Raw genomic sequence first — 19008 nt, 5'->3', positions numbered from 1 at the left:
CAACATCCCCCCCCCACACACACACATTTGTGCCAAACAAAAATGTCTCCAGATATCACCAAATGTTCCCTGGGAGGCAAAATCACCCCTAGCTGAGAACCACCACTCTGTGTGAAGATGAGAGCAATAAAAAGGTCACTAGCTTTGGAATTAGAGAACCTGGTTTTAAACCCCAACTCTGCCACTTAACTGGCTGTATGAACTTTTGCATGTTATTTAACCTCTATCAGGTACGTTTCTCAGTAAAATTCCTATCCCTGTGCATAATAACACACCTCATAGGATAATTGTGAGGGTTGACTAATATGTTTATAAAGCACTCTAAACCAGACCTGGCACATATAAGGCACTGAGTAAGTGGTGATGGTGGGTACTGTAGCGGTGTTTAATAGAAAGTGACCCCATCTCCTGTGAAAGCCCAAAACACCAATTATTGTGCCATTCATTTAGCAAGAATGTACTTTTTTGTAACATTTCTTCCAGTTAGTATTTTGAAAAGCCATTTAAATTTGTGTGTTTAACTTGGAATGTGTATTCAGTCTCTCCGGCTAAGTTTTAATAAGGACTTTATGGGCAGATACCATTTCTTACATTCCTTTGTATTCCCTTCAGTTCTTGGCCTTCCACATATTGGGTACCTATCTAATAGTTACTACTTTCATTTGAAAAGAGCACGTTAGAAGTGGGGAGACCGTATGCTTTATCATCCAAACCAGGATACTTTAAGAGTGAAAGGGGACCCTAGCAATTACTCCACAACAATTAGTGTCAGCCAAGATTGTCCCAGGCAAACCAGGACTCATGATACCTCCCCCCCATTTAACCTGGGCTGTCAAGTCAATGCAAGCAAAGAAGAAATAGATCTAACTCTTTCTAGAGAAGCAGTTAGCTCAATAATTACAATTAAAACTTTTAACCTGCCATTTAAACCTTACATGTCTTAGAGTTAGCACTTTCTCTAAGTTAATTTAAATCCTTTGAGCGGCAGTTATTTGGTAACTTCACAAATAGGAATGGTCCGCATATTATGAGCTTAAAAGAAACCAGGTAGTAGAATTCATAAACAGTATAATAAACTTTGCCTATCTTTACTTGTCAATTAGGTTTTCATAAAAATAACTTCATTTTTATACTGGGTACCTCTTAGAATGTAAGTTTTTAGTAGAGCACACACCTTAGGTTTATTTGTACATCTCTTTTCATATTGTTTTCAATAAATATTGTTTATTATGGAAGCATTTTAACTAATATAACATTGGTCTTTTCAAACACATCTGCAAATGAAGATACTCATTACTGTTTTAGTGTGACTTAAAATGCAAAAACTGATCATTGCAATTGGATAACCAGACTTTGAATTTTAAATATCTTATATTTTAAAAGTCAATTTGTAAGTGTAATTTGTAAACCCCTTCCCTCATAAAATCAATTTAATTGATTTTTTATGTGGCACTTATCCCTTCAATCAGAACCAAAAAAGCGTATCTAGTTTATAATGTGCCTGTAGTGCTAACAGTATCCTAATAATAAGAATTGACTATCATGTGAAGGATTTTTAGGCAGGGACACATTTCTTTGCTTCAGGAGAAAACGGAGACTCTTCTCTCTATACATCAGATTATAAGAGTGGAGACTTTGTTTTAAAATTACTACTGGGCAGAGTTTTAAAAACACAGGAAACTTTAGCGGGAACCATACAGAAAGTAAAAGGCTCTCCTCTCTTTATGTTTTTGTTTGTCCAAAATTAAAAGATGGGATATAGATGAAAGGTAGTAGTGAACAAGAGACTGGGTTGAAGTCTTTGTGAAGACCAGCATGCCCTCAGTCCAAGCAAGAGAAGACAGGACAAGAAAAGGCTAAGGACTGCTGGGGCTCATCCTCTCCTCCCTTTTTTTGCTCTTTGCCATCACTATTTCTATCACATGGCAGTCATCTTCTTGACCTAGTTCTTGAGCTAGGTAAAAAGTAAGAGTATAGGTAGAAGTGGATGCAATATATGAAAAAGAGAAAGTGTTAAGGGAGGAAAATCATGTGCCAATGAAACTGACAGAAAAATAGGGTGCCTAAGGCCATCAAGTTAGGAAAGCTTTTCTTTTCACAGCCACTATACTAAGAAAACCTCTGTAGTAAAACCTAAAGAATTGAGATAAATCCAGTGTAAATTAATAAGCATTTGAATTAAAGGCTGTGCTTTTTAAAGCAGTTTTATTACCTATCAAGAATTTATAGAAACCAAAACTAAGTTAAAGAATCACAGGGAATATTAGAGATCTAAATAATTCCCCTATTTTATTGGAGGTTCAGAATTTGTGAGATACAGCTAGTTATGGGCAGAGCTCAATATACTACCTTTTTCCTACTGTATAGCATACTGCTTAGATAGATAAAACTGCTAATATTTTTTTCATGAATTTACAAAGTCTCTGCTGAGGTATACTGTACCAGCTGCAAGGGATTCAGAGAAGACTATGACACAGTTCCTGCCATTCAGGAACACAGTGTAGTAGGGGAAAGGGGGGAAAATTAACAATTGTACAATATAAAAAGAATCATTAGAAACATGCATAGGGTATTGTGGGAGCATAGGAGGACTAATCACAGAGTGATTATGTCAGGGAAAAAACCCTTCAAAGAAAAAGTGACACGTCCTTGTCTTTCAGGAAAATACCAGTTGGCCAAATGGACAAAAGGGTCTCAAGAAAGTGTTTTAGGCAGAGAGAATAGCGTACAAAAGCAACAGAAGGAAAGAGCAACTTGATTTATTTGAATAACTGCAAAGAGATTGGAATAGCTAAAAACAAAACAAAACAAAAAGTTGTATAAAGGGGATATGGACAGAGATGAATCTGAAAATATAGTCACCTCTTGAAATGGCTTGACTAGCATACTAAGAACTTTATTATAAAGGTGAGGAAGAGCCATTGAAGGAGATTATACAATAGAGTTAATATCCAGTTTACAGTTTGGAAGGGTCAGTGAAGTCTTCGTTTTCTGTTACCATGTGCTCACCTGTTAATCTGAAAATCTCCCTACTTCAAACACCTAGAAATGTTCAATAAAATGTAACAAGTATTCTTTTAAATGCATTGCATAGCTTCTCTCTCTTGCCTTCACCCCGAAAAAAGAAGAAAGAAAAAAAAAGAAAAGAAAAGAAATTGTTATGGGCCAGAAACAAGGACTTTTCAATATTTGTTTTTTAAAATATGTTTCATATTTATGATGAAAATAATATACTTTGTTTATTTAATGTGATCATTTTTTATTGTTCCATATCATTCTTTCTGATTCTAATACAGGATCTGATGTCTGTCTTAACTTACCTTTTGCCTTATTTCATGTCCTTTTAGACAATGCACAACTCTTAAATATATAAAAGTGTAGCTCCCTGCCTTTTACTACCTTTCAGTTTGCCATTCTGCTCATTGGTTAGATTTATTTATACTACCTGATTCTAACCTATACCTCATTTTTGCCATCTTAAGTCACTGTTAATGGGTTTTAGCACAAATACCTCATTACTTTTGAAATTGAAGTACTACCTTGAATCTCTTTTTTTTTTTCTATTAAAAGTTATTTTGAAACATCTAACAACTTGATGTTTTTTGGATTTTTTTAGTGATTGGATTGATAGCATGTCAACAAATTGTTTTTTTTATAATGATTGATATTATGGAAATTCATTTTTGCTTGGTAATTGTGCATAGGAATGTAAAAATTTATTATGTGAATAAATCTTAAGGTTTAGTATTAATAGATCTTTGTAACAAGTGCTAAAGACTGCCCTTCTTAGTTTTGTTTTGTGGGGAGGTACACAGAATAGAGAATTAACCGAAGTTTCTGAATTTGGCTTACTGGTGATGTCCTAGAAGCACATTTTGTAGACAGTATGTGGTGAACTCTTAAGATCCCTGTTGTAGAGCTGGCTTTCCTGGCAGTAAATTGGTACCCATCCTTCAGACATTATCTGTTCTGTGAAGTGTTTGCAGACAAGATCTTTCTTCAGTTTCTCGCCTCTTCTACCCCCGGATACACATACAGAAATCATTGAGGGCAGAAATTGTTTGACGTGTTTGTTAATCTCCTGTCTTGCATAGCGCCCAGCACATAGAGAATGCTCAGTAAATGTTTAATTAAGTTGAATGAGAAAGAGAAAAAACTAACCTTTCTTGAGCATTTCCATGTGCCAAGCAAATGGAGTCTATATACACAAAAAATTTTATCTAAAAATCCTGCTTATTGAGAGGCAGGTATGGCTTTCTTTTTTTCCCCTTCTTCCATGACATCTCAAAATGAATAAATAGGACTAAATAATAAGAATTTATTAATTAAATATCTAGTGGTTTTGCATTGTTATGGGACTTCTACTGTGGTATGATTCCATGCTGTCCGTGCAAGATACAAAGTTATCTTTAAAAAAAAAAAAAGAATATATAAACCAGCTATGATTGAATAGTTTTTATATGCCCTGGTCCCTTCGAATGATATACTTTAGGAGAGAAAGATATTGATGAATGTTCAATTTTGTTAATCTAATAAGGCAGTAGTTAAGCAAATGCTACCTGGGTTGAGTTTCAGCTCTGCTGCTTACTATTACATCAGTCAGATTACATTAAGCAATTTAGTGATTATTTTTACATCCTGTCTTATGCTTGTTTGTGTAAAGAGAGAGAGTGTGTGTGTGAAAGAGTCTATCCATCAGAGGATTTGGAATATAATTAGTCATAGAGATTATTATTACACCATATCTTTTTGACATATTGTTTATATCTGTGGAATCATAAAAGCCAAAAAGCTACATCAGATATATAAACCCTAATTATGTTGATCATGGATTAACCAGATCTACATTTTGATGATTTGTTTTGCAACGTTGCTTCCACAGTTACATTTCAGCACAAATGAGGACCTCATATTCTTCATCCATTCATTCAGTATTCAGTAAGAGACAAAAGTTGAATAAGCAAACACTCCTTATTTCCTCAAGATTATTTGACAGATTTTCTTATATATCTTTATGGGAAGATAAAACAGAATTTCGTCCCTGGCCCACTGCCAGTCTAAAGCTTTGTCTTATGTTATATTATCCAGGACTTTATTCTTTTTTTTTTTTAAATAGATCTTTATTGGAGTATAATTGCTTCACAATACTATGTTAGTTTCTGTTGTACACTAAAGTGAATCAGCCATATGCGTACATATGTCCCCATATCCCCAGACCTAGAATCAAAATGTATGATTTTTCTGGTTCAATTGCCACAGGATTTATTCTAGTTTCCTCCCTTTCCACATCTGTAACTCCTTTTCTGCTGTATAAGTCTTATCCCAGAAAGAAAGAAGTGCTGAGAAACGGATGGAGACATGTCAAAAGGATGTAGTAGACAGCTTGAAGGAACTTCCATTAGCAAAATCAGGCACAGTTTGAGCATCAAAATAATGATAGATATGGATTAAAACCCACTGAATACAATAGGAAACAGTGAGTTCACACAAATATAAATGAATAAATTGCAAGTTGATGAAAAATGGACTGTTTACATAGTTTCAAGCTATGTCCCCACAAAATACTTACTGATTAAAGGGAAAAAAAAAAAAAGTAACTTTACAGTGGAGAAACCTGGCAGACACCATCTTGATCGGGTGATCAAATTGTATGTCATCAGTAATGTCAGAAATCAAAATTGTGTGCTACTTGATATGATGCATTAAGAGGAATATGGTGTCACTTCTGTGATATTTCTGCCAAAAATGCATGATCTGAATCTAAACTCAAGGAAATAGTAGACAAACTCAAATCTAGAGACATTCTACAAAATAACTAGCCTTTAATCTTCAAAAGTCAAGGAAAGACCGAGGAACTGTTCAGAATGATAGACTAAAGAGACATCCTAACTAGTTGCAATATGTGATTCTGAACTAGACCCTTTGTCTGGAAAGCACATTATTAGGACAATTGGTGAATCTTGGGTGGGGTTTGAAATTAGGTGGTTTATTAGTTCCTTAGGGCTTCCATAACAAAGCACCACAAACTGGGTGGCTTAAAACAACAGAAATTTAATCTCTCACGTTCTGGAGGCTGGAAGTCCAAGATCAACATGTCAGTAGGATTGGTTCCTTCTGAGGGAGACTTTATGTCTTTTTCCTAGCTGCTAGTGATGGCCAGCAATCCTTGGGGTTTCTTGGTTGTAGATGCATCACTCCAGTCTCTGCCTCCATCTTCACATGTGAATACCCTATGTCTCTGTGCCTTCACATGGCTCTCTTCTTAAAAGGATTCCATATTGGATTAGTACCACACTCTACTCCAGCATGGCCTCATCTTAACTAATTATATCTGCAGTGACCCTATTCCCAAATAAAGTCACACTCTGAAGTACTGGTTCTTAAACATATCTTTTTGGGGGGGGACACAATTTTACCCATAACAGGTAGTAACAAGGTATCAATCTTAATTTCCTGGTTTTGATGGTTGTGTGGTTATATCGGAGAATACATACTAAATGCACACTAACGTATTCCATGGGTGATGAGTCATCATGTCAGCATCTTACTTTCAAATGGTTTAGGGAAGAAAGTTCTTGGTGCCAGCTGGACATGCAGCTTTTTTTGTAAATTTGTGATTATTTCGAATTTTTAAAAAAATATTACTTTAAGAAAATGATATTGGATATCTTATAGAATCTTTGGGAGTATTAGAGAACCATACCCAAGGCTAAGCTTAAGGAACAATGCCCTAAAACCATGCTACAGTACTAGTTTGACTAGGAAACCATCATGAATGTCATGATTGTACCCATGCCCTTTCTCCACTAAGAATTCAAGGTCACTTGCTTCCAGCACAGATACCACTTCTGGAACAGGAATCTTGTAGCACCCACCACTGCTTCCTACGTTATCAGCACCTATAGGAGAAATGTTCTTCACCTCACACCAAGGTGACTCCTCCAACACACAAAAGGACTTTAGATCGTATGCATCAAAACGAATGACAGTGTCCACTATAGTGCAGGAGAGGAGAACTTAACTTTATGACTAGAACTTGCTTATTTTAGTAGAACTAGAGCTAAATGTGAGTCACTTATTGAATCTCACAAAAGTAAAAACAAAATCTTGAACTGCAAAAATAGAAATGTATGTTCAAAACAGATGGTGTAGTACTGTGGTTAGATGCTATCCTTTTAACATGTTTGAAACAGGTGAGAGAGTTACAGGGAAACAAATTTTGACTCACAGGGAAAAACTGTCCAACAATTATGGCTGTATAAAAATGGAGTCATTGCTTGATTATACCAGACTCTCATCATTATGTATGCTTATGTACTGGTTAGATGATATTATAAAAAGTAATTCTTGCATAGTAAAAGAATTTTGGTTGTTCAAGTTCCAGCATTCATTCTATCTAAAGATTCTTTGATTCCAAAATAATCTTTTAATTAAACTGAGATCTCCTTATTTTTGGAAGTGAGTACTCTGAATGAGAGTCTTAAATTTAACAAGTATATCTGTGCGCTGGCACACTTCATAGAGTAATCGAGCTAGTGAATAGTTACTGCTCCTAATAGACCTATAAATAGCATGCCAACTAGCTAATTTACTAGTCCGAATTCCTAATGAAATAAACACTTGTGAGAGAAGCTTCCACTAAACTTCAAATCTTATAGGGACAGAAACAGTGATGCCGTCTTTAGCTTGGTACATAAAACCTTACTTGATGAAAATGGTCAAGGAATATTAGCTTCCTTCTATTTTGTTTCCTTAACAACAGAAATTGTCCTTTTTTTCTTTGATTCTCTGTGCTAAAATAATGCCTTTTGCTTAGTAGGCGTGCTGTCGATATTTATTAAAATTAACTGTTAAAATATCTTTAAATATATTGGTGTACTTGTTCGCCTTGGTAACTACTATATACTGAAAATATACTTTTATACTTAGGGGTATTTTAGTGCCTTAGAGTCTTCAATATGAGCACCAATTAAGATTGGAGGGTAATATGGAAATTTTAATTTAAAAATGTAAAAATATAAATGTAGTGAGCCATAGATAATGCCCAGATATTAATCATTTAGCCAAATCCTGGATTTCTGCCTATTTTCTTATGATTTGACTCTCACATGTAGAAAAATTGTCAAAGTGAATTCAGGTTTGTTGAAAGCTATTAACCTTTGTTTTCTCATAGCTCACCTTACTTAGGGAAGTCAGGAACCTAACTGACAATTCCAGAGTGTGTTGATTCTGAGGCCCTTCACCCACTAGAGTTAGTATGCCATCAATACTACCTCTAAATCTTCCTGCCTGCCTTTTTGCTTCCAGATGGCTCTGACCAGCTTCTGAGTAGTTACTCATGCTTATTTCACCACTGTTGGTGTCACTTTCAGTCTGCCAGTGGGAGGTTATTGGGCCCTTGTTGCTTCTACTGTCACCTCATGCAAAGCGTGACCAGCACTGTTGCTCCTGGGGCAGTTATTGTCAGCACCTCTGTTCCTATTTTTCTTCTCTTTGCTGCTGCTGCTCTTTATTACTGCTTTTCCGCTCTCACCTTATCTCCTCATATACCTGATCCAGACTCTTCGTGCCATTATAGGGGTTTTTGAAGTTAAGGGAAGGTTTGTCCCCACTAGTAAGTACCACTGTGTCCTTCCCTGTGTGTTTTGGGATCATGGTGCGTATAAACACACGTCTAGCCTCCCTCCGGCAATTGGTCTGCTCTTTCATATTTGCCATCTCCTTTGCAGAGCACTTTATTAGCAAGTCTCCTCCTAAACTGAGCCAGATGACCTTTGAGGTCCTTAATAAAACAATATTTTGTTAAATACTTACAAGCTCTGTATCCCATTTACCCCAACTCTGTTACCTCAGAGTGAATTCTCTGCGCTCCAAAAGTTGGAGCTCCTGGCCTTGCCCATCTCTGTGTTCTAGTCTGAATCCTTATGCTCATCAGATATAATCAGATCCCTTTTGTCTTTATAGTTTTACCTTTGCTAGTAATAGCTCATAAATTAAATCATACAACATGTAGAATTTTATTTCTGGCTTCTTTCACTTAGTACAAGTTTGAGATCTGTCCATGTTGTGCATGTATCAATAGTTTGCTCATTTTTATTGCTGAGTTATATTACATTGCATGGATACCCCTATCTTGTTTGTTTGCTCACTTGTTGAGGGGCATTTGAGGTGTTTCCAGATTTTGGTTAACATAAATAAAATGGTTGCAAATGTTTGTGTAAAAAAAATTAAAAAGCCTTTTCTCCCAGGTTGTCTTTGTTGGGGATGGGAAAGGAAGATGGAGTTTTCATGCAAGTAGGACTCCTAGTGACCTTCTCTGATACCCTGGAATACCTGAGACATGTATACAAACTATGCCTCAGGCCCCATGAATCTTGTTAGATATGTCAGACCTTTGATATTAAAAATACCTCTGAAATTTATTAGAGGTTAAATGTCTGTTGTTTTATATATCATGGTCACTACACTTTTTGCTATAGTTACTATAAATAGCAGTATGAAATATAACTTTTCTTCCTAAATTCACAACAATAAAACTTTAAAGACATAACAAAATATGTGAATTAATTAATGGTGCATTTTTAAAGGTACAAGTCTGGGAGTAGGTCAGCCTGGGTTTTAGGATCAGTGGGTGGGAGTTAAAGGAAAACAGATTGAGCTCAGTATGAGGAACAACTTTGTAATAAACAGAGCTGTCAAAGAGCCTCAGGAGCAATCAGTTTCCCATCCACCTTTGTAGGTGTTAATGCGTATACTGACTCTTCACTTGATGGTGCCATTAGGAGGTTTAATTTCAAAATAGATCATGGATGGTTGGAGTTGATGCCTTTTAATAAGGTTCTTCACGAGTCTAAAATGTTATGATTCTATATCCTTGGGTATATTACTTAAATTCTGGCCATTATTTTGCACATAAATGAGGATGGGCTAGTGTGAATTAGATTCAACAATTTTCTACGAGCTCTCAAGTTTTTAGGTATTCATAACTATGCTAATATCTTATGCCATATCTTAAATTTATTTTAATAATAAGTATATCAGTATTCCAAGAATTTTTTATAAGACCATTGATTATCTTTGGATTAATGACTTCTTTACTACAGACCTGACTGAACTTAATGAAGTTCTTTTCAGTCTACGGAAATTATAAATAACTCAAGTCCAAATCATATGTAGTAGATTCTCATTCCCATATGATTAGCCATTATTTATTTTTTTCATAATTTAACAAACTAAACCATGGAGACGTTATATCCTTTATACATTACTTAGAAAATCTTAACTACCCTTAGAAAATGCTCTAAAAGCATAGGTAACAATTTTTCATACTGGTGGAAATCACATTATTATATTAAAAAGTTTGCCCTTTACATTTTCTCCTTCTAAGATGAAAACATCAGTTCCAGTAGAGAGACTCAAAATACTTGTTTTGAAACATTAATGAGTCTTGTTTGTGAAAATGAACCATAATATAATCATCCATTCATAAATTCAGCCCATTTTAGGTTAAGTGAATGACTGACTCATCCTGAGTACATTGTGTAATAGTCCCAGGTTGTCCCTAAATGCTATTAAATGTTACTTTTCAAGAGCAACTATTTTATATATGACTTAGTTAAGAGAAAATTGCAATGTTTATGCTAAAAAGGAAAATATAGGCAAATTATCTTCAATTCTTTATGTTCCTAATGAATAAAATATCACTGTTAAAGCTCTCTTGGAAATAGGAAATCTAAACCAGTTTAGTGAGTTCTGTTAAAATAAGTGATAAAAATCTCAATTTAAAAAAATTTTAGTGAGTGGTGATGGCAAAGGGAAAGTGACCCCCAGAAATATAATTGTGTAAAATAGCCAGCAAGGAAATGAGGATCTTAGTCCTACAGCCACAAGAAGCTGATTCCGCCAAAACCACATGAGGTTGGATGGAAGAGGACTCCAGCCTCCAAATGAGAACACATCCTAGCCAATACTTTGATTTTCACTTTGTGAGACTGAGTAGAGAACGCAGTCCATACTATGACTGGACTTATGAACTACAGAACTGTGAGCTAATAAATGGGTGTTTTTTTTAAAACCACTAAGTTTGTGCTAATGTTACACAGCAGTAGAAAACTAAGACAATTATAATATGAACTTTTTTTCTCTCATGCATTATGTGTAAAGGTCAATTAGTACTTGTATGGAGTTCTTTGCCCCATAGGCAGTAAAGGGACCCAGGTTACTTCTGTCTTGATCTGCCATCCTTAGGGTCTGCACATCATACTCATGTGCATGATCCAAGATGGCTCACCACCATGTCCGTGTCCCAGACAGAATGGAAAAGAGGAAGAGACAAAGAGATATAAGACATGCCTTGTTTCTTTTAGGACAAACTCTGGAGATTGTAAAGATCACTTCTCACATTCTCATTGACCATAGCTTAGTTGACCACTTCTAGCTAGATAAGAGAACTAAAAATTGCCTTTGGTTGGGCTGACCATGGATTCCAGCTAACATTCAGGGGATTATTACTGTGGAAAAAGGGAAGAACAAATACTAGAAGCTAACTAATAGATGCCACAGACTACTTTTAAAAACAATAATAATAACTGAAAATCTTGAAAGACCCTCCAAAAGTAATTATAGTGTTTACTTATGGGGTGGTGGTGCATCACATGGGGAACAGGGATGGAGTGAAACTTTTTCCTCTCTACCTTTTTATATTTTTTTCATTTTTGAATCTGTAAATGTACTTCCTATTAAAAATAACGTTTTAGGGAATTCCCTGCCGGTCCAGTGGTTAGGACTCCGTGCTCCACTGCAGGGGGCACGGGTTTGAATCCTGGTCTGGAAACTAAGATCCCACAAGCCACGCTGTGCAGTCAAAAAAAAAAAAAAAAAAACCATTTTAAATAAATAAGGGCTGTATATAAGAAACTTCCACCTCCCCCCTTTCTTTTTACCCAAAAGATACTTGTCTGCCTTCCCTCAGACACATTCACCTGTTCCTTTGGGATTAGTATTTCTCCATTCCTCCTCTTTGTCCCTCTTGAGACTTTTGTCACTTGGAGTTTAGTCAGTGAGCTCAGCCCAAAAGAGGCCATGTCAAATATGTATACATATATCCATACATATATATATATATATATATATAATGGATTAAGTATATTAGGTATCCTTAAATGTTTGATACATTCTGATATTTCACAGTAATTAATAGAAAAAGGTCCTTCCACTTTTGTTGTCATTGCATATGCACAATATTTTAACTACTTTTTAGACCAGGGGTCCCCAACCCCCGGGCTGCAGACTGGTACCAGTCCGCAGCCTGTTAGGAGCTGGGCCGCACAGCAGGAGGTGAGCAGCGGGCGAGCGAATGAAGCTTCATCTGCCGCTCCGCATCGCTCGCATTACCGCCTGCACCATCCCCCCACCCCCCATCTGTGGAAGAATTGTCTTTCACGAAACCGGTCCCTGGTGCCAAAAAGGTTGGGGACCGCTGTTTTAGACCATGTCAGTATTTATTTTGTGAGTTTTTATTTATAGCAGAGCCTTACTATCATTTATAAAGTTGAGAGAGTCAGGTAATACATTCTGGGTTCTAAATATCCATCTTGCCAATTCACTTTCTAGTAAATTGAGAACTGTCTATATGAAGCGACTTCTTCTTAAGTGAGGAAACCAAAGCTAACGATACTGTAATTTATCAAATCACTCTAACTAGCTATATAAATTGGGGAGGTTTCCACATTAGAGAGCTATACTTTCTAACTAGATTTGATTAAAACTTGTCACAGAAGTCCGTGTGAGCATATATTACACCTAATTGAGTAGTTTTATGGCCTTTTAAGCACATTAGTCCCACATTGACTGGGATTCAAATTTCTTTACAGAAGTCTGTCACTTTTCCATATTTATTTCTGTAACTACAAGATTGGCCTTCCTAAAACATGACTTTTTAGGAAGTCATGCTAAAAACTAACCGAAAAGCCTTGACTTCTTTCATTTCATATAGCATATAACTCTTAGCCTAATTTTCTGGGCACTCCATCACCTCATTCCAATATTTCTTTCTAGTTTTAATTTCAGGAAACTTCCACTCCAAATATTCCAGGATTAGTAGATACTCTAGTCTCTAAATATTTCTTACAGAGACCCCTCTCATATCTTTGTTCACATTGCTCCTTCAGTGAAAAATCACACAAGAGTGTGCACACACATGTGCATGCACATGTGCACACACACGAGAGAGCTTTCTAAATTTTTGCAGTTCTTCAAAATCCAGTACTAGTTAGTTCCACCTCTTGAGATTCTCTTTCTGACCACCCCAGGGTTAAAAAGTGTTCCTCAATTTCCTTTTGCACTCGTCTGGCCTATATCTCTAACTTGGCATATGTTATTTTTTGGTTTTTGTCTTTTTTTTCTGTTTTAGAGTACACCACTAATAATGTAATTGAGTGTTCATTACCTGCCAGGATCATGCTGTGTGCAGTTAATCTTATATAAACCTTAGAAGAGTGAGAAACCTAAGGTTCATAAAAGTCTCAAAGCTAGCTATTGGAAGATCTGGGACTCAAATGAAGGTCTTTCTGACTGTAAAGATAATTTTTATCACTACACCAAGGGATTTCAGAATCAACTGGGAAGTTGAAACATGCAGGTGTCTGGACCCACATCAACCTTTCTCAAGTGATGATAATACAAAACCATATTATATTCTTCTGTGCTAGATCTCCTTTCCCTCCCTATAGCACCTGGACCTTCCCCTTGCATTTATAGAAACTCTAAATGTTTATTGACTTATTTTAGGAATAAGCAATCGAATTGTCTTTATTTCAGCACTTACTCATTTCTAATTGCAATACCAATGCGTTATAGATCCTCAGGTAATGGGAAAAGGGGTAGAAAGTGACTCTAATTTAATTGGCATGTATGATACTGTCTAATGGTTATTGAATAATTACTGCACCAGTTAACTTCTGTAAACATTCTACATGTAATTAATCTATTTGATTCTCCCATCAATGCTGTGAGATAGCTATTACTATCTTCATTTTATGGACAAGGAAACTGAGACATAGGTTAATAACTTGCCCGGAGTTACCAGTTACTGAGTGGCTGAGCTGGGATCTGAGCTCTGGTAGTCTGGTTGCAGAGTCCACACTTCATAGCTACTTCTCAAACATAAAGTACCTAAGATGGCACAGTACTCATAGCTTAACAATAGTTCGTTCCTCTCAACCACATACTTTTTTCTGAAATATTTTCATATACTTACCGCAAGTCATTCAAAATTGTATTCTAGAAATGGGAGTGTCTTATTTCTAAAGATCTGAAACCAAATTACTGTAGACCAAGAACTTTACTCATAAATTCATCTCTGAACCCTAAGACCAACGCTATCAAAAAGTACCACTTAATAGGAACATATGTATATGTATAACTGATTCACTTTGTTATAAAGCAGAAACTAACACACCATTGTAAAACAATTATATGCCAATTAAAAATAAATAAATAAAAATATATACCCCAAAAAAGTACCACTTAGCCGTATAAACGTTGTACTACATGATGCTAGGGCAAAAAAAAAAAAAAGTCTCTTTTGCTTTTAATCGCAAAACGTCATTTTTCCTCAGAGCACATCTCAAAGCATGTTTAATTTACTAATCCTCTTCTTTGAAGAGAGAGTCCACTATAAGAATTTTAAGGAGTAAACAATACCAGATTTTATATTAAAAACACTAAGTATTAGAATTTGAAAAGGTTCCTTCCCCATTTATACTTGAGAAAGATCTTAATTTTTATTACCCTAAAAAGATGGGGGAGGGTCAAAGGGAGGGTTAGTATCTTTTGATTCTGCCTTCTCATCTTTTGGGGAAGAAACCTTCATCAATTGGCTTTAAGATATTTTTGCCAAAGATGATATTATTAGAGTTAATAACTATGGCATAAGGTGTATGCTTTAAACATTGACCTGGGGCAGTGTGTTTTTGTTAAAATACCTTTCTGATTAACTGAAAACCAGAAAAGCTTTTTCCAAATCATATTACTGAAAATGTTTACAAAATAAACACTTATATTTAGCCTTAGTAAACAGAATGTACTGAAAATAATTCAGAATCTGCCAGTGCCCTAAATCATTATAAGCATTAATACTGATTGTATGGTACTAGAGTGTAGATTATTTAGAAGATTGAGTTGAATAAATTGCTGAGTCTAGATTAGAATATTAGGTTTCTTTTAAAACCCATTCTTTTATTTAGCAAATTATTATGAACTTGATATGTACAGTCGCTATTCCAAAACTCTGGAGATTTAGTGATGAGTAAGGTAGAGCCTATATCCCTGCCCTCCACGAAGTTTACAATCTCATAGGGAAGACAGTCAAAAGTATTTAGTAAAGTGAGAAAAGGGCTGTGATTGAAGAGAACAGGAAGGGTGCTATAGAAGCTCTAGCACGAACATCCAAACCAGTCCAGGGACTAGGAGATACTTCCTAGAGGATACTCAAAGGATAAGCCCTATTTTTTACTTTTTACCTCCCCAAAATGGAAGATTAAAAAGATTATTAATTAGTAGTTTTATTTAATCAGGACTTGAATCTTGAAGGCTGTGATTATACATTACTAAGGATATCAACAGAATTAGTTCTTTTGTAATAAGGAAAAATATTATTAATGAATATATATGCGGGCTTCCCTGGTGGCGCAGTGGTTGAGAGTCCGCCTGCCGATGCAGGGGACACGGGTTCATGCCCCGGTCCGGGAAGATCCCATATGCCGCAGAGCGGCTGGGCCCGTGAGCCATGGCCACTGAGCCTGCGCGTCCGGAGCCTGTGCTCCGCAATGGGAGAGGCCACAACAGTGAGAGGCCCGCGTAAAGCAAAAAAAAAATAAATAAATAAAATAAAATAATGAATATATATGCATCAAAAATAATTTGAGCACATTTCCTTCAAGTGCCTGCCCCTATTTGGTAGGATTACCGTAGTCTTTTTTTCTTTATATTTTCTGTAAAATTTGATAATTTTGACAGATATTAATTACTTAAATAACCATATAAATGTTTTAATTCCTTCTAAATTTAGTCCCAATTTTATTTTATAAAATTTATAGTTTTGTTTTTTAAAAGCTGAGACCCTGAGCTTATTAAGGAAAATGGTGGACCATACAATGTATTTTAGTGCAGATAAGTGGATTTTTTAACTAGTAAAAACTTTAAAAAAAAAAGGGACATACCAAGCTTATAATAGTCTGACAATTTTTTAAATCAAGGGGGTAGAAAAAAAGAAATTTGTAAATTTGATACCATAATTTAGAAATGGCTTAAAGAATTCTGACATTCAAGAGGACAGGTAGAACCCAGGGCAATAAACCTTAGATGTTGAGGATTTTGTCGACCCCAAAAAAGTACCAGTATAAGCTAGGCTGTATTTTTGAAAGAAGATGTGTTTGTTTGGATCCTCTCTATTTAACCGAATCATTCTGTGAAGGGATGCCAGGAAAGGAACCAGTATTTACTACAAACCTGTTTTGTGCTTTGCATTCATTTTCTTAACTGTATGTAAGAGTATATAGAAACATCACTTTCCTTATTAAAAATAAAAACCACACTCTCTAAAGTTAACTTCACTAGAAGGATCTCCTGGTGAGAAGAGCATCTGAATTACTGATACAGAGATTTACCTTATTTTAGCCTTGTAGTAACTGCAGCCACAATTTTAGACTCAGGGAAGTGCTAATTAAGCAGTCTAACCTAGGCATAAACCTTTCTGGTTTTTTCACAGAAGCATAGCTGGGATAAGGCAAGGCTAGGCTCTTCAGTGAGCATTTATATAAAGTCATAAAGAGACTACCATGAATTAATTACATAATCTGATTTACATACGCTTGTACCTATCTGCAGAGATTGTCCCAGGAAAAGAAAAGATCTTTTCTGGTTCCTTTCTTTATATGGCAACATGTTAAATGTGATTTTTAGTACCTACCTAGATATAAAGGGATGGAAAAATCATTCTTTCACAATTCTCATTTTCCTGTGTCACAGCAACTAACACTAGGCATAATTTCATATCTAATAAAGACCCTCCTTATATTTATAAAAGTATGACTTTGCCCCTGACTGTGGTTATGGTATTATATTAAGGCACATCCAAACATGCTGCCATTAACCTTAAGAGTCAGGCAACAACATAATAAGGGTGGTAGAAGATTTCCTTGCAAGTATGTACTAATTTCTCTAAGGCTCCAAAAGTTAAGTTACTCTCTGCCAGAGTCAATTTTAACATAGGATTCTGATCTCAAAATCTGTGCAATAACATTATTTGAGGATGTTGATTCACTTTTAGAGGGTAAACTTTAATCGAATCCTGTTTCCATTTTGTATGGATCAGCAAAGTTCTCTTGTCTTTGATATACTCTTCTGCTTCATTTTATTATATAATCCCTCAACGTTTTTGGAAAATCCCTTTATCATTACAGTGAAAGATCATATTTCAATATTTTAACATTATTTTTAGCCTTAATATGTTGGAATTTCTCACCTTCTTGTACTCAATCTCCCATGCTCAGGGGCTTGCCAGAGCACAGAAAACACAGTAACTAAGTGCATGCATGCTCTTTTCCTGGAAAGAGAATTTGCCCAAATCTCTTCTATTCTGAAGGACAGCTCATTCTTGACAGCCATTTAAAAGACCTAGACCCTGCCTCACAGCACAGTCAGGGAGACAGGCAAGTAAACCACAGTTAAAACAGAAGAGGGTAATAGGTGCTATGATGGAATTAGGTATGCCCAGATACATGTGGGAGGCCAGAGGAGACATACCTTACCCAGCTTGGAATAGTTGTTGAACTGTGCAGGAAAAGATGATGCTTAAAGAAATAGAAGTTAACTAAGAGGAAAAATAATTGAGAAAATATCTTAGAAGCAGAAGGAATAGCATGTACACAGAGAAGTTAGAGGAGACTGAAAAGGTATGATTAAAGAAATAGATTGGAGAACAGAATACATTGAGGAGTATCAGAAAATGAGACTAAAAATGGAAACATAGGCTGTGTTACAAATACCTTTATATTGCATGCTAAAGAGTTCAGGTGTTATCCTGAAAGGAACAGGGAGCCACTGAAGTATTGATTTTAAACAGGAAAATAAACCCCCCCAGAAAAGTAGTAAGGATAAGACCTGGGGGCTCAATTCAGAGGGTAAGAGGAGACTAAGAATGATTTACAGATTTCACAAGTCAGTTGAACATAAAGATAAATGACAGTTTCTTTCTCTTTTCCTCAAAATATAGAAGAAGAAAAAAAAGAATTGGTTTGGGTAGAAGGATGGAAATGATTAATTTATTTCTGAGCACATTAGGTTCAAAATGCTTTTTGGTTTTATAGCTCTTTCTCATAAGAAAAGCTTGGAATGTGTATTAGGGTTCTCCAGGAAGTCCCACGATTTGTTGACTACAAGCTGGAGAACTTAGAAAGTTGGTGTAATTGAGTTAGAATCCAAAGGCCAGTGGCAGAGAAGCCACCGCAATGAGAAGCCCACGCACTGCAACGAAGAGTAGCCCTTGCTCGCCGCAACTAGAGAAAGCCCGCACACAGCAACAAAGACCCAATGCAGCCAAAAATAAAAATAAATAAATTAAAAAAAATAAGATTCTTCTTCCCAGTCTGGTAATGTTTGAACCTTTGAAGAGAATGAGAGGGAGACAAGGTCTCTGTTTCTGTCTTTTGTGGAGTTTTTTCCTAACTCTTTGAAGTCTTTAGCATGCAATCAGCACAGTGAGTTTTTAATCTTCTCTTTTCCATTTAAGACTGTGTTAGCTGATACAGACTTGCCCTGAGAAGACTGAAATGAAATGATTAGAGTAAACTAGAAGCTAATAGCAGATGATCAAAATATATAAATCATGATAGAGAAAAATAAGACCTTACAGTTCAGTCTTCTCATGAAGACAGTTGATGTGCAGTGGGAAGTACAGAAATATTTTCAACTGTGAAATAGCATTTGGTTTCTACTATGGAAAATCTA

General features: G+C 35.8%; 1 protein-coding gene across 3 annotated transcripts in view; it reads left to right on the top strand.

The window, feature by feature from the left end:
* The window catches only part of FNDC3A (fibronectin type III domain containing 3A), a 160816-nt gene that overhangs the window by 62099 nt on the left and 79709 nt on the right, over positions 1 to 19008 (top strand). The window lies entirely within an intron of this gene.

The sequence above is a fragment of the Tursiops truncatus genome, chromosome 18 (genome assembly GCF_011762595.2).
Source record: "Tursiops truncatus isolate mTurTru1 chromosome 18, mTurTru1.mat.Y, whole genome shotgun sequence".
Classification (NCBI taxonomy): domain Eukaryota; kingdom Metazoa; phylum Chordata; class Mammalia; order Artiodactyla; family Delphinidae; genus Tursiops; species Tursiops truncatus.
The sequence above is the reverse complement of the archived record's forward strand: the minus strand, read 5'-3'. Positions and strand labels throughout refer to the sequence as shown.